The sequence below is a fragment of the Coregonus clupeaformis genome, chromosome 40 (genome assembly GCF_020615455.1).
Source record: "Coregonus clupeaformis isolate EN_2021a chromosome 40, ASM2061545v1, whole genome shotgun sequence".
NCBI lineage: Eukaryota > Metazoa > Chordata > Actinopteri > Salmoniformes > Salmonidae > Coregonus > Coregonus clupeaformis.
Genome location: NC_059231.1, coordinates 35,231,593 through 35,245,117, shown reverse-complemented (window position 1 = coordinate 35,245,117; position 13,525 = coordinate 35,231,593). Strand labels below are relative to the sequence as shown.

Sequence of the window (13,525 nt, the reverse complement as noted above, 5' to 3'; positions counted from 1 at the left end):
ACCAGTCCAAACTTTTGACTGGAACTGTATGCCTCATCACAATTCTCGGAGATCTACGGACAGTTCCTTGGACTTGGTATAGTTTCTGCTCTGACATGCACTGTCAACTGTGGGACCTTATATAGACAGGTGTGTTTCTTTCTAAATCATGTCCAAACAATTGAATTGGCCACACGTGGACTCCAATCAAGTTGTAGTGACATCAAGGATGATCAAAGGAAATTGGATGCACCTGAGCTCAATAGCGGAGGTATATGCCGTATGAATTATGTAATACAACAGAGAAATCAGGCACTAAATAGCCTACACAAAGGCAAATGCATGTGGAATATATTCACATGCGTGCTGCACACATAGCCTACCCACTGGGCACACACTGGTTGAATCAACCTTGTTTTCATGTCATTTCAAATAATTTATGTTGAACCAACGTGGGAGAGACGTTGAATTGACATCTGTGCCCAGTGGGTAGTTTCAGAGGAATCAGGCAGCAAGAGTGCGCAGCTCTCAACTTGTTGTCAAATGGAGCAGCTCACAGAAGAACAACATCAGTAGCCGGTAGGGTAGGTAGGAAAGATATTTCAACTTATGATATCTACCGGTAAATGCTAACTAAGGCACCAATGGATATGTAAACCAAGTATTACAAAATGTTGGTCCGAAGTCTTGGTTGAGTCTTTGCAGTGTGCAATTCAGTCATCATGCACTGTTTAAATCAACATTTCTAAAGGCTTTCCCAAAACAAATGTCCCAATTAAATGTTGATGCGAAGCGAGAGGGTTTACTCCGATCAAAATCTGTCCATGAAAATAAGACCACGAAGTGAGGAACTTTCGTATGGAGGTCAATGTAAGAGTGTTGAATTTGGACAACAAAAAATGTAATTGCTAATTTGCTACGTGAGGCATATTTGATCAAAGAAATGCTTTATAATGGTAAGGTTGTTACCACTGTCCACTGGGTCGGTAGCAAGTGGATGTTTCCGGTTTTCAAGGATATAGTATTTTCAACCTAACTTCTGTTTCCTCTGAAAAACAAATGTTGGGACTACGCTGAGGCATCTTTTTACACCTGCTACGTTAGGGTAGGTTGTTATGAATGCACCAATATATACTGAGTGTACAAAACATTAGGAATACCTGCTCTTTCCATGACATAGACTGACAAGGTGAATCCAGGTGAAAGCTATGATCCCTTATTGATGTCATCTGTTAAATCCACTTCAATCAGTGTAGATGAAGGGGAGGAGACAGGTTAAAGAAGGATTTTTAAGCCTTGAGACAATTGAGACATGGATTGTGTATGTGTGCCATTCAGAGGGTGAATGGGCAAGACATAAGGTTTAAGTGCCTTTGAACGGGGTATGGTAGTTGGTGCCAGGTGCACTGGTTTTGTCGTGGAGAATTGTCCTTATTCTTAATAAAAAGTATTTCCAGAGTTTTTGTAGAATTAAGATAGACTTTATTGCAATTAGATAAAGCCGAGGTGGTCTGCAGAGCATCTGAATTCCCAACACTTGGCCCTCAGTTTATATACAGTTCTATTCCTGCACATTTTACATACTCTTTGGCTTAATCCCTCCCTGTTTAGTTCTTCCACCATTGTTTCCAAATCTCCTTATTTTGACCGCTCCGCCCACTCTCTTAATTTATGATAGTGGCGAAATCTGACTTCTCCTTCTCCTATGTATTCAGACTTGGAAACAATAGTGGCAAGACCAAGCTTTCTCATGTGAAACATAACAGAGCCATCTCTTATCAGTCAGGAGAAGCCTTGAGATTAGGAAGTGCACACTCCTGCAGCCTGTCCCAGTTCACCAGTTTCAGAGATAGGCCCCCTCTGCACACAAAGTCTCCAGCCACAAATATATTTGCACATAAAACATCCCATCTAACCCATAACACATTATAAAACATATCAATCAATACTTAAATATGGTTTAAACATGTCAGGCCCATAACCCATTCTCAACCATATACATTTAAGACATTCCTCATGCATGGCATCATGCACAGCAGTATAATCAGTTCTCAGACATGTACAGTTGTCATGCATAGTGTATATTTCCCACACATAGTAAGAATGAGCAGGCCCTTTCCCAGGTCCATGTCCTCCATCTCCTGGCTCTGTTCCAGGCCTCCTCATTCTCTGTACCACTCTGTCCCACACTCTGTATCACTCAGTCTTACTGCTTGTCTCTGTTATTAACTCTGTTTTAACTTTATAGTCTAAAACGATTTAACTATGTTCAACATATAGTTTTAACTTATGGTCTACTGAAAAATGGGCTTCTTTCCTGTCTATCCTCATGTCTGCTTGGTCTCCTTTTCATATCATATCGGAACCACCTCTTTATCCAAACAGCCACCCTTCCTGGACCTTGAGCCACTATGGTTTCTTCTTGTGACTTTGTGTATGTGGCTATGTGTATCAGGTCAGGCTATGTGTATTGGGTCATAGTGCACAAACAAGTGATAATGTTAATTCCGTTGCTACTACTATCTACACACAGCTGCACCCTTGGAAGATAGTAAAAGACAGGATGAACTGAAAAACTGTGGTCACTCGGAGGCTCTTTGTCTAGGATGAACTGAAAGAACTGTGGTCATTCTGAGGCTCTTTGTCCTGACCGTGTGACCAGGTTACTCAGAAGCAACGAGAAACAATATTGGTCTATACAGGTCTATCTGTTCCTGAAGTTTATCTCCATCCCATGTCCTTGACTACACACCCAGACCAGCTGCAGGGAGCTAGAGGGAACCATCCTGTTATGATGAGTTTCTCTGGTATTAAAGTAATCAAGGATGTAAGAATATAATTAGACACTTTGTAGAAAGTTAATACAAATGTTTTATTAGTCGGTACCGGGTTAGAGACAACAATGGACAGAGCTTTGCCGTTTGCTGTTTCCAACTATCGAACAAAGATTCACTCTCCCTTATATACCCTTGGTTATCCTTCCTTTCACATACATCTGGCAACCATCATAGGCACTCCCTTTCTCTGTTATTATTACCCTTTGCCCCAGGTCATTACATCCTGTCCATCAATCATACTACCATAAACATCACTAATCTCCTGTGACATAAGGAATGTAGACTTCATGGCCCCAAACCAATTATCTCATAACTCTACCTCGGTCCTCACAATACTATGACATGACATCATTACAATCCTTTTTTTTTTTTCTAGTAAGTGACATGACTTAACCCCCAACAATTCACATATAACTTTGTGTAAAATACAATATTCTCCAATCAGTAGTATATATATCTCTGACTAGATCCTAAACTATACTAGATAACTGAGAATTGATCCCTTTCTACCTTTTCTACCTGAATCCAACCTGATTCTCAATATATTTCATCAACAAAGGTATACATTCTCAGTCATCTATCTCATGCGATATCAAACCTCTCAAACCTCTATAAACTCAGTCTGAGTAAAAGATAAACACACCATTACCTACTATATATTCATGCTAATAATCTATGTAGTCAAAACCTTATTTTTTATACAGTGAGGGAAAAAAGTATTTGATCCCCTGCTGATTTTGTACGTTTGCCCACTGACAAAGAAATTATCAGTCTATAATTTTAATGGTAGGTTTATTTGACAGTAAGAGACAGAATAACAACAAAAACATCCAGAAAAATGCATGTCAAAAATGTTATAAATTGATTTGCATTTTAATGAGGGAAATAAGTATTTGACCCCCTCTCAATCAGAAAGATTTCTGGCTCCCAGGTGTCTTTTATACAGGTAACGAGCTGAGATTAGGATCACACTCTTAAAGGGAGTGCTCCTAATCTCAGCTTGTTACCTGTATAAAAGACACCTGTCCACAGAAGCAATCAATCAATCAGATTCCAAACTCTCCACCATGGCCAAGACCAAAGAGCTCTCCAAGGATGTCAGGGACAAGATTGTAGACCTACACAAGGCTGGAATGGGCTACAAGACCATCGCCAAGCAGCTTGGTGAGAAGGTGACAACAGTTGGTGCGATTATTGCAAATGGAAGAAACACAAAATAACTGTCAATCTCCCTCGGCCTGGGGCTCCATACAAGATCTCACCTCGTGGAGTTGCATTGGGAGAGACAATTGAGCCAAGTGCCTATTTACTGCTGAACTATAGAATGCTGCTGAATCAATAAATCTCATTGGTAGACGACGCCAAATATATTGTTCCCCTTTAAATGTAAAAGCAAACAAAGGCTGTGTGTTTTCGTGTACAGGAATGGAGAAGTAGGCCGAGCATAAATCAACAACAGTATACCATTTAGAATTAGCAGGCAACGCCGTTAATATTGAATTAACATCAGGCACAATCGGAGATATCGGTATTATTGCCTCGTTAATTTTCCTGAAATCCTGCGTAAATCGATATTTCTTACTGCCTGGTTTATAGGTGTATTATTCGGTGACATGCCTTTATAAACCACCCCTTGTTTTAACAAACTGTCAATGATTGGACTAATACCCTCTTCTTTTTCCTTAAATAAAGGATATTGTTTAATAACGACTGGATACTTATTTGGATCAATCTGTGCCTCATAAGGCGGAACATCAATTAACCCCACATGATTAGCATGTAAAGCCCATAACGAAGATGGTACCCCACTTAACATGCATGGAGGACATAAAGTTATGACATTTTCCTTATCTATACCAATCAATGGTTTAACGTCTATCAGTAAATATTTTACAAAAAAATGTTTTGGCTCCAAACCATAAGACCAGATAATATAGCCCTTGTTTCACTCCTCTCCTGTCAGAGATAAAATTATATATTTATTAAACAAATTAACCAAAGCACTAACATCGCTAAAATCATTTCTTACTGCACATACAAAAGTAACAATATTATTAAAAGTATCTTTCCATAATAATAACAGCCCGTGTGGTAATATGAATTTTTTTTGTGGAATTTCCTGCATTGTATCCACTTCAATTACTTTATCCGAAAAAGGCAGATTTACAATCTTCATTGAAATTATCATTGCAGCCGCTGCTGCATGGCAAGAAGCTAATCTTTTTATTCCGTCCATAGTAAATAGTTTTGACACAAACTCTGCCTTAATCAATGTAGTTTTCGCCAAGAATGTACGTTGAGTGCTATTAGAAAAAAATTGATATGCAGAACTCGGCGGAATGTGTACCTCCATGCCCTCTGGTGAGCAAAAAATGGTCGCATTAAGTTTACTAAGAAGGTCTCTTCCCATTAACGCCATCGGAGTTGTAGCACTGACTATAAATGAATATTGAAAATTACTATCATCCAAATCAATTTGCAATGGTAAAGATATAGGATCAATTTGTGTAGTTCCACTAATTCCGATAAACTGGACCTTCTGAGTACTTAAAGGACACTTAAAATCTTGTTGCCATAAACATGACATAGTTGCCCCTGTATCAATTAGAAATGGGATTCTTTTACCAGATACACATAAACTTAACTGTGGTATTTCTAATGGGTTGTCCGAAATATACAATTGTGGTGCATTTATCATGTATTTAACTTCCTTCCTGTCTATCGGAGTTCTATGTCATTGTCCCCACAATAAATTCCCCAGCATCTCATTTCTAGGGTTATTCTAAATCCTTGAGCAGCCGTAATAGCATCCAATGCAATTCGATTATCAATAGCATACTGTCTAATAAGAGCCAACTCAGAACCAATAGCTTGAAAACCCATGACAGTTGCATTAGCCACTCTAGCAACATCGTGACGTGTCAATGCTATGAGATAATTATTAGAATATTGCAATTCTGTATTTCCAAAAATAGTCTTAAAAACTAACTGAGTACGTGTAAATATCTTAAAATCTTGAGGTATTGCTTTGTATCTAGTAGCCAAATCAATCGAATTTGTATTCTTTAAATGTACATATCCCATGTTCCGAAGTATCCCTCCTAAAACGTCCAGTAAGATTCTTATCAACAAATTCAACCGGCTGAACAACATAGATAAGATCGTATAACCCTCCCGTTGTCCTGTCCGGGTCAAAAAGACCCAGGCTACGTGTTAGAGTGAGTGGCTGTATAACCCCTAGCGTTGTCCAGTCCAGTCCTGTCGTGGCTGGGGTCAAAACGACCCAGGCTACGTGTTAGAGCCTACGTGTTAGAGCGAGTGGCTGTATAACCCCTCCCGTTGTCCTTTCTTGTCCGGGGTCAAAAAGACCCAGGCTACGTGTCAGAGCCTAGGTGTTAGAGCGAGTGGCTGTATATCCCCTCCTGCTGTCCTGTCCGGGTCAAAAGGACCCAGGCTACGTGTCAGAGCCTATGTGTTAGAGCTAGTGGCTGTATATCTCCTCCCGCTGTCCTGTCCTGGCTGGTGGTCAAAAAGACCCAGGCTACGTGTTAGAGTGTTAGAGCGAGTGGTGACGACGTCCTGTGCTGCGAACGGGACCCTTGCAAATCAAATCAAATCAAATTTTATTGGTCACATTGTAGGTACAGACATTACAGTGAAATGCTTACTTTCTAAAGAATCTGGTGATTTCCTTGTAATATTGTAGGTATCACTACTCGACAATGCTCGAAACCCAAGATGTCCATTTCCTCAACAAGTGAATATATGTCATCTGCTCTTCAGCTTGCTGACAATTGTACATCTCCGCACGTGTTTCATTCTGACAGTCTGTCAACTTGTATACTTGCAGTACAATATTTTCGGTTGTCGTGAAATCACAAGGTATGCGTAGGCTCGAACGGATCCCCGTCATGGCGTCTTCTTTGGGGGCAACAGAAAAGCCTTGAAATATCCAGGCGACTTTCTTCATCAGAAGTGTCTGTTCCTCATCTGAGAGATCTGTCATGTGGACACCGCTACACACGGAAGAGATATCGCATGGCATTTGCCGATATGTCCGATATGTCAACAAATGGTCTCGGACGTGGCTGTGACGAACGTCCATGTCCCACATGTCGTAGTACAAAGCACAAGTACAAGACTCGGCTGTCGTCGAAAACCGGCCAACATTGCACAGGGACACCATCCCACAGCTTCACGGTGTATCTTCTGCAAATGGTCCTGGTGTGTCACCATGATGTGTGACACTGCACCGTGGTAAAACCACAAGAGCAGAGCCTGTCCTACGACCCGAACGAGCCACAGCTCATAACTCAACAGACTATATTTCGGTTCGACAAATAGTCTTACCTCCAGTTTGTTGTTGGGCATGACCGAGAGGCTTTTCACCGTGTACCCGAGAAGTATGGGTATGTTCTTCACTACTCGATTGAACGCAGAATAGATGTCGTTGAAGTTGATGGTGCTCAGATTCAGTCAAGTCGACCCTCCGATGCCCAGACCGATCACAGTGACGGTGGTGTTGTCAGTAGTTACGTGACTGGAGTCCGTGTGTATGTCAAACACTGCAGTGATGCAGCAAGAATCCCCCTTCACGTTTTCTGTGTTCTGGAAAGTCGACATAGCTTCGATCGATGTTGTCTGTGAGACACGAACCTGTTTTGATGCAGTGCTCAGAAGCTTCTCTGGTATATTGTGGATTTGACCACTCCCATAAAAAGAATTAATTATATTATATTAATTTATTTATTTGTTAATTTTTCTCAAATTATACCTTTGTGATTAGTTTTAAAACATGACATTTTTAATAGTAGTTGTTATTTTTGTAAACATAGATCATGGTTTCGGCTACATACAAGCAATTGTGGTGTCTACGTAGACATCAAGTTATTCGATTCAAAACCTATTCTGTGCTGCCCATGTTCTATTCCTTTGACACACATCGTCGCTATTCTGACATATCGGCAATCATGAGTTTGCGTTCCACGCCATTCCTTGAGTGCGATACAGCTAGTCCAGAAAGTGTCTCTGTGGGTTTGGGAGAAATTAACCCTCCCGTTGTCCTGTCCGGGTCAAAAAGACTCAGGCTACGTGTCAGAGTGAGTGGCTGTATAACCCCTAGCGTTGTCCTGGCTGGGGTCAAAACGACCCAGGCTACGTGTTAGAGCCTACGTGTTAGAGCGAGTGGCTGTATAACCCCTCCCGTTGTCCTGTCTTGTCCGGGGTCAAAAAGACCCAGCCTACGTGTCAGTGCCTATGTGTTAGAGCTAGTGGCTGTATATCTCCTCCCGCTGTCCTGTCCTGTCCTGTCCTGTCCGGGTCAAAAGGACCCAGGCTACGTGTCAGAGCCTAGGTGTTAGAGCTAGTGGCTGTATATCCCCTCCCGCTGTCCTGTCCGGGTCAAAAAGACCCAGGCTACGTGTCAGTGCCTACGTGTTAGAGCTAGTGGCTGTATATCTCCTCCCGCTGTCCTGTCCTGGCTGGGGTCAAAAAGACCCAGGCTACGTGTTAGAGTGTTAGAGCGAGTGGCTGTATATCCCCTCCCGCTGTCCTGTCCGGGTCAAAAAGACCCAGGCTACGTGTCAGTGCCTATGTGTTAGAGCGAGTGGCTGTATAACCCCTAGCGTTGTCCCGTCTTGTCCGGGGTCAAAAAGACCCAGGCTACGTGTCAGTGCCTATGTGTTAGAGCTAGTGGCTGTATATCCCCTCCCGCTGTCCTGACCGGGTCAAAAAGACCCAGGCTACGTGTCAGAGTGTTAGAGCGAGTGGCTGTATAACCCCTAGCGTTGTCCTGTCTTGTCCTGCCCGGGGTCAAAAACGACCCAGGCTACACGTTAGAGGCATAAGCTCTGAGCCAGAGGTACTAGGTAAGCCGTAAACAAACACCAACTCCAAGAACAACTACAACTACAACTACAACTACAACTACAACTACAACTACAACTACAACTACAACTACTACAACAACTACTACAACTACTACTACTACTACTACTACTACTACTACTACTACTACTACTACTACTACTACTACTACTAATATTGCCTCCGTGGCATGTCCGGACACATCCCGAAGAGAGAGGTCTTGGGGACTTCCCCAGCCTGGGTGCCGAAGCTATTATGAGTGCTGTGCGTTTCACGGCCAAACAGGTCCTAGAACATATATTTTCCAATGACTCTGACTGCGACGAGGAAGCGGACGAGGAAGCGTCCGAAGAAGAAGACGGGGAGGAATACAACCCAGAGGACGAGGAGACCACAACCCAGAGGACGCCGCAGCCGCCGCCGCCGACGACGACGAGGACGATGTCCAAGTAGAAGAAGGTCAAGGCGTAGAAGACGAACGAGACGATGACGACGACGACAACGACGACGAAGACGACCAACAAGAAGAAGAAGAACAAGGAGAAGAACAAGGGGAAGGTGAAGGTGAAGGAGAGCGAGGAGACCGCAGCAGCTGCCGCCGCAGCCTCAGCCCCCGAACACAACACGATATCCCTCGAGTGGAAAGAGAGACATTCGTGTCGAGAAACGGCCAAATCCAATGGTGCTCGGTGCCCTGTGACAACAATCGGGGCGTCGGAGGGGCCGCCGCAGCGGCAAAAAGTAACAGGCCGGTTGCTGAGGTGCCGGAGGACATGAGGCCCGGGCCTACTAGGCAGGCCGTAGGCCAAGCCCGCGACATCCTCTCCACGTTCCGCTTGTTTTTCACACCGGAGATAGAAGACATCATCCTGGAGATGACCAATCTGGAGGGCGTTCGAAAATACGGAGCCCGAGGCGACGGCGACGGCTGCGGCAACGACGACCACCGCTACTACGCCGACGACCACGAAGACCACGACCGCGACCGCGGCGGCCGCTGGAAAGCGATGGACTCCACAGACCTGCGAGCCTACGTAGGGCTGCTCATCCTAGCCGGCGTGTACAGGTCCCGAGGCGAAGCAGCCTCTAGTCTCTGGGACGCCGAGAGCGGAAGGACCATTTTCCGCGCAACCATGCCGCTCAAGTCTCAAGACTCCTTCGCTTCGACGACCGCCAGACCAGAGCCGAGAGACGCGCAGCAGGCGGCGGTGACAAACTTGCGGCCGTGAGAGAGGTCTGGGACAAGTGGGTCGAGAGGCTGCCGCTCCTCTACAACCCCGGGCCCGACGTGACGGTGGACGAGCAACTGGTCCCTTTCAGAGGTGTGCCAGGCCAACAACACCGTACAAGAGCACAACAACACTGTACACAACACAACACAACACAACACAACACGCTAAAGCTAATCTCTTCTCTTTCCTTCCTCTCCTCTCTCTCTCTCTCTCTCTCTCTCTCTCTCTCTCTCCTCCAGGCCGATGTCCTTTCCGCCAGTATATTCCAAGCAAGCCGGCCAAATACGGCATCAAGACCTGGGTGGCCTGCGACTCCAAATCCAGCTACGCCTGGAAGATGCAGGTCTACACCGGGAAGGCAACATGCGGAGGCCCCGAGAAGAACCAGGGGATGAGGGTCGTGCTCGATTTGACGCAGGGACTCAGGGGTCACAACGTCACCTGCGACAATTTCTTCACCTCATACGAGCTCGCGCGCCAGCTCCTGAGGAGGAACGTCACCGTGGTCGGCACAGTCAGAAAGAACAAGCCAGAGCTCCCGCAGGCGCTGCTCGCCTCAAAGGACAGGCTCCTCTTCTCCTCCAAGTTCGCCTTCACGCCCACCACCGCTCTAGTGTCCTACCTGCCAAAGAAAAACAAGAACGTCTTACTCCTGAGCACGCTGCACACCGAGGCTCACGTTAGCCGTCGCCAGGACAAGAAGCCGGCCATCGTCCTAGACTACAACAGCAACAAGGGAGGTGTGGACAACCTAGACAAGGTGATTGGAACCTACAGCTGCAGGAGGAAGACCGCGCGCTGGCCCCTGGTCATCTTCCACAACATCCTTGACGTGTCCTCTTACAACGCTTTTGTCATATGGCGAGAGCTCAACCCTACTTGGATGCCTGGTAAGCGAAACAAGAGGAGGGTGTTCCTCGAGCAGGTGGGAAAGGCACTAGTGACTCCGTTCATACAAAGAAGGGCCCGTCTCCCTCGCACCGAAGCCTCTGCAGCGCTCGTCAAAGCTGTTCAGAGGGCTACGTATCATGATCAGCCCCGGGATCACGCCCCCGCAGCACCGGACCACGCACCGGCCCAAGCACCCGACCCCGCACAACCCAGTAAGAGGAAGAGGTGTCAGGTCTGCCCCACAAAGAAGGACTGTAAAACACACACGGTGTGCACCAGGTGTAACAAATACATCTGCAAAGGCTGTTCGCACGCATACTGTCCCACATGTTCCAATTGGGCCTTTAGTGAGAGGGGGACAGTTCGACCCGGAGGGCACGGCGTGTGTACAGAATACCAGGACAACGGGAGGGTTAAAGTACAGACTCCACATATTCCCCTGAACAATGGAGGAAGAGTAGTCCATATATTATTTCCACAACACCAAAAAAAACCTTGAATCGGTAATGTTCCCTTTTTTGAAATGCGATACTTTTCCCCCATATCCTTAAACATCATGAGACATTGAGAAGCTCTCAGAAAACCAATATCTATTACTGATAACTCTCCTCGCTGTCTTCCTTTTACGCACACATTAAATACAGAAGACGCATTTACCATAGCTGAGACTTTAGTGGGTACAATTGATAAATCACTAGGTACTTGAATTATATGCTTATCATAAAAGATCTGACATCTAGTAACGGATGGCACATGTTCCTGAATCGCAAAAATGGTTGAATGAACCTTATTCAAATCCCTACCATTCTCCTGTCTTAGAGATATATTAGTATAAATAACATATTGAGACATCTTGTGAAGAATCCTATCATCCTTGATGATCATGTTATTGGTTTTACCAATGTAAATGTTATTTGGCAAAATTATCGGTCTGACTGATTGTGATCCCATCTCAGTATGAGTGTTCAATACATACTGATAAGCAATAATGCATAGTGTTGGTAATCCTTCTGACCCCTGCAGAGGAACCGCCCAATAAGGAAATAAATCCTCAGTCGATTTGGGAATCAGTGAACACACATAACATGAATTTTGAGTCCATTTTCTAACTTTCTGCTTAAGTGTTTTGTACCACAAATTAGACGCTATGGGGTGCATAGAATTCACTTGTGAATCCATATTCTCATAAATAATAATTTCCTCATTCTCTACCAACTCAGCATTCTTATCTTCAGGTAAAGTCGCTGGCCATGTGATTGGAGAATTTATACCCCCACTTTCCTTTGTATCCAATAAGGATCACAAACGCCTTGCCAATATTGTGGAAGGTAGGTATATAAGTGATCACCACAATACCATACCATGTAATCAGTTGCTGGCCAGGGCAAATTAGTATCCAAATAAATCTTCTTATCTGGACATCCCTGTGTAATCCCCATTTTATATAGAATTGTGTGACTAGCTATAGAAGTCACGCAGGTCAGAGGTACAACTTTCTGCTTAGTCCTGATTGCTACTGGTTGCATACTTGCATAAACTAGTAAATCTCTCTGAACCAAAAATGTTGGCATCAACCCTTTCCATAACCCATTACAATATTCTACGGTTGGTGTGCTAGCACCTGTTGCACTCTGTGCTGGGATGGTGCGTCGGGAGAGGTCGTGTTTTACTCTGGCTGGAGGTAAGCAGGAGGTAAGCTACATGTAGTGTTGAGTAAAGCTTAACCATGTGTTAGATCGTAGGTAGGTAGTTAGCTGTAGTTAGGTATTGTATTTATTGTTGGTTAGTATTGTTGTTATTGTAGGTTTCCGTGGGTAATTGTGGGTTAGTATCGAGGCACGAGGCTAGCTAGCTAGCGGGTAGCTACAGGTAACGATTAGCAACGCTGGAGAGCTGGTTCCAACGTTTAATTTTTATTTTTATTTTTTATTTTTATTTTTTTTCTTGCTGAGTTGTGAAGGGAACTCGACACGGACTTGAATTGTCTGTTTGGTGTGCTGACACACTCTTGGCAGTTTGTTGTGGCCAGGTGTTGATGCTATGTTGTGTGCTAATGGATGCTAGCTTGCAGGTTGGCTACGGCGTCATAGCTAGGCTTCGTGGGTTGTTGTGGGTAGTTACTGTGTCTTGGCAGTGTCCTCGGCCGTGCCGCTGTAGCACGAAGCTAGCTAGCTAGCCGTTCTTCAAACAGAGTCAACACAGTGGCCATTGCTAGCTACCCAACATGACCAGCTGGCTGTACTGTAGTAGCTAACCACAATATACTTGTCCTAGCTAGCCAACGTCTAATCATTGCTGCGTCATGAAAGGAACTTGACACAGACACGAATGATCTGTTTAGTGTGTTATCACATTATTGGTGGTTTGTTGTGACCAAGTGTTGGTGCTAAACGGTGTGTTATTGTTATTAGATGCTAGTCTGCTAGTTGGCTATGGTGTCATAGTTGGCTAGCTGAACAAAGTGGATTGAGTCTATTCCTTTAAACATTGAACCGCTGTGGTTCACAACAATTCCTGATTTCCAAAGGCGGAAGTTGGGAGAGTTTTTTGTTCGGGTGGTTCAGTGAAACAATTTTAGTTTCTGAGGTAGAGGTTTTTGGTGAGGGGAGGCCCTGCTCTCTCCGCTCCCAGATGCTTAGTCCATTTCATTCCGATCTCCTCTGCATTTTTTGTAGCCATTTGCTACAGCCTGTCAACTATGCCTCTGCCTATCCCTGTTCT

At 44.5% G+C, this 13,525-nt stretch overlaps 1 pseudogene; it reads left to right on the top strand.

Annotated features, from left to right (window-relative positions):
* The first annotated feature begins 5,155 nt into the window (after nucleotides 1–5,155).
* On the top strand, nucleotides 5,156–12,060 carry LOC121555119 (annotated as a pseudogene).
* The last annotated feature ends 1,465 nt before the right edge of the window (nucleotides 12,061–13,525 follow it).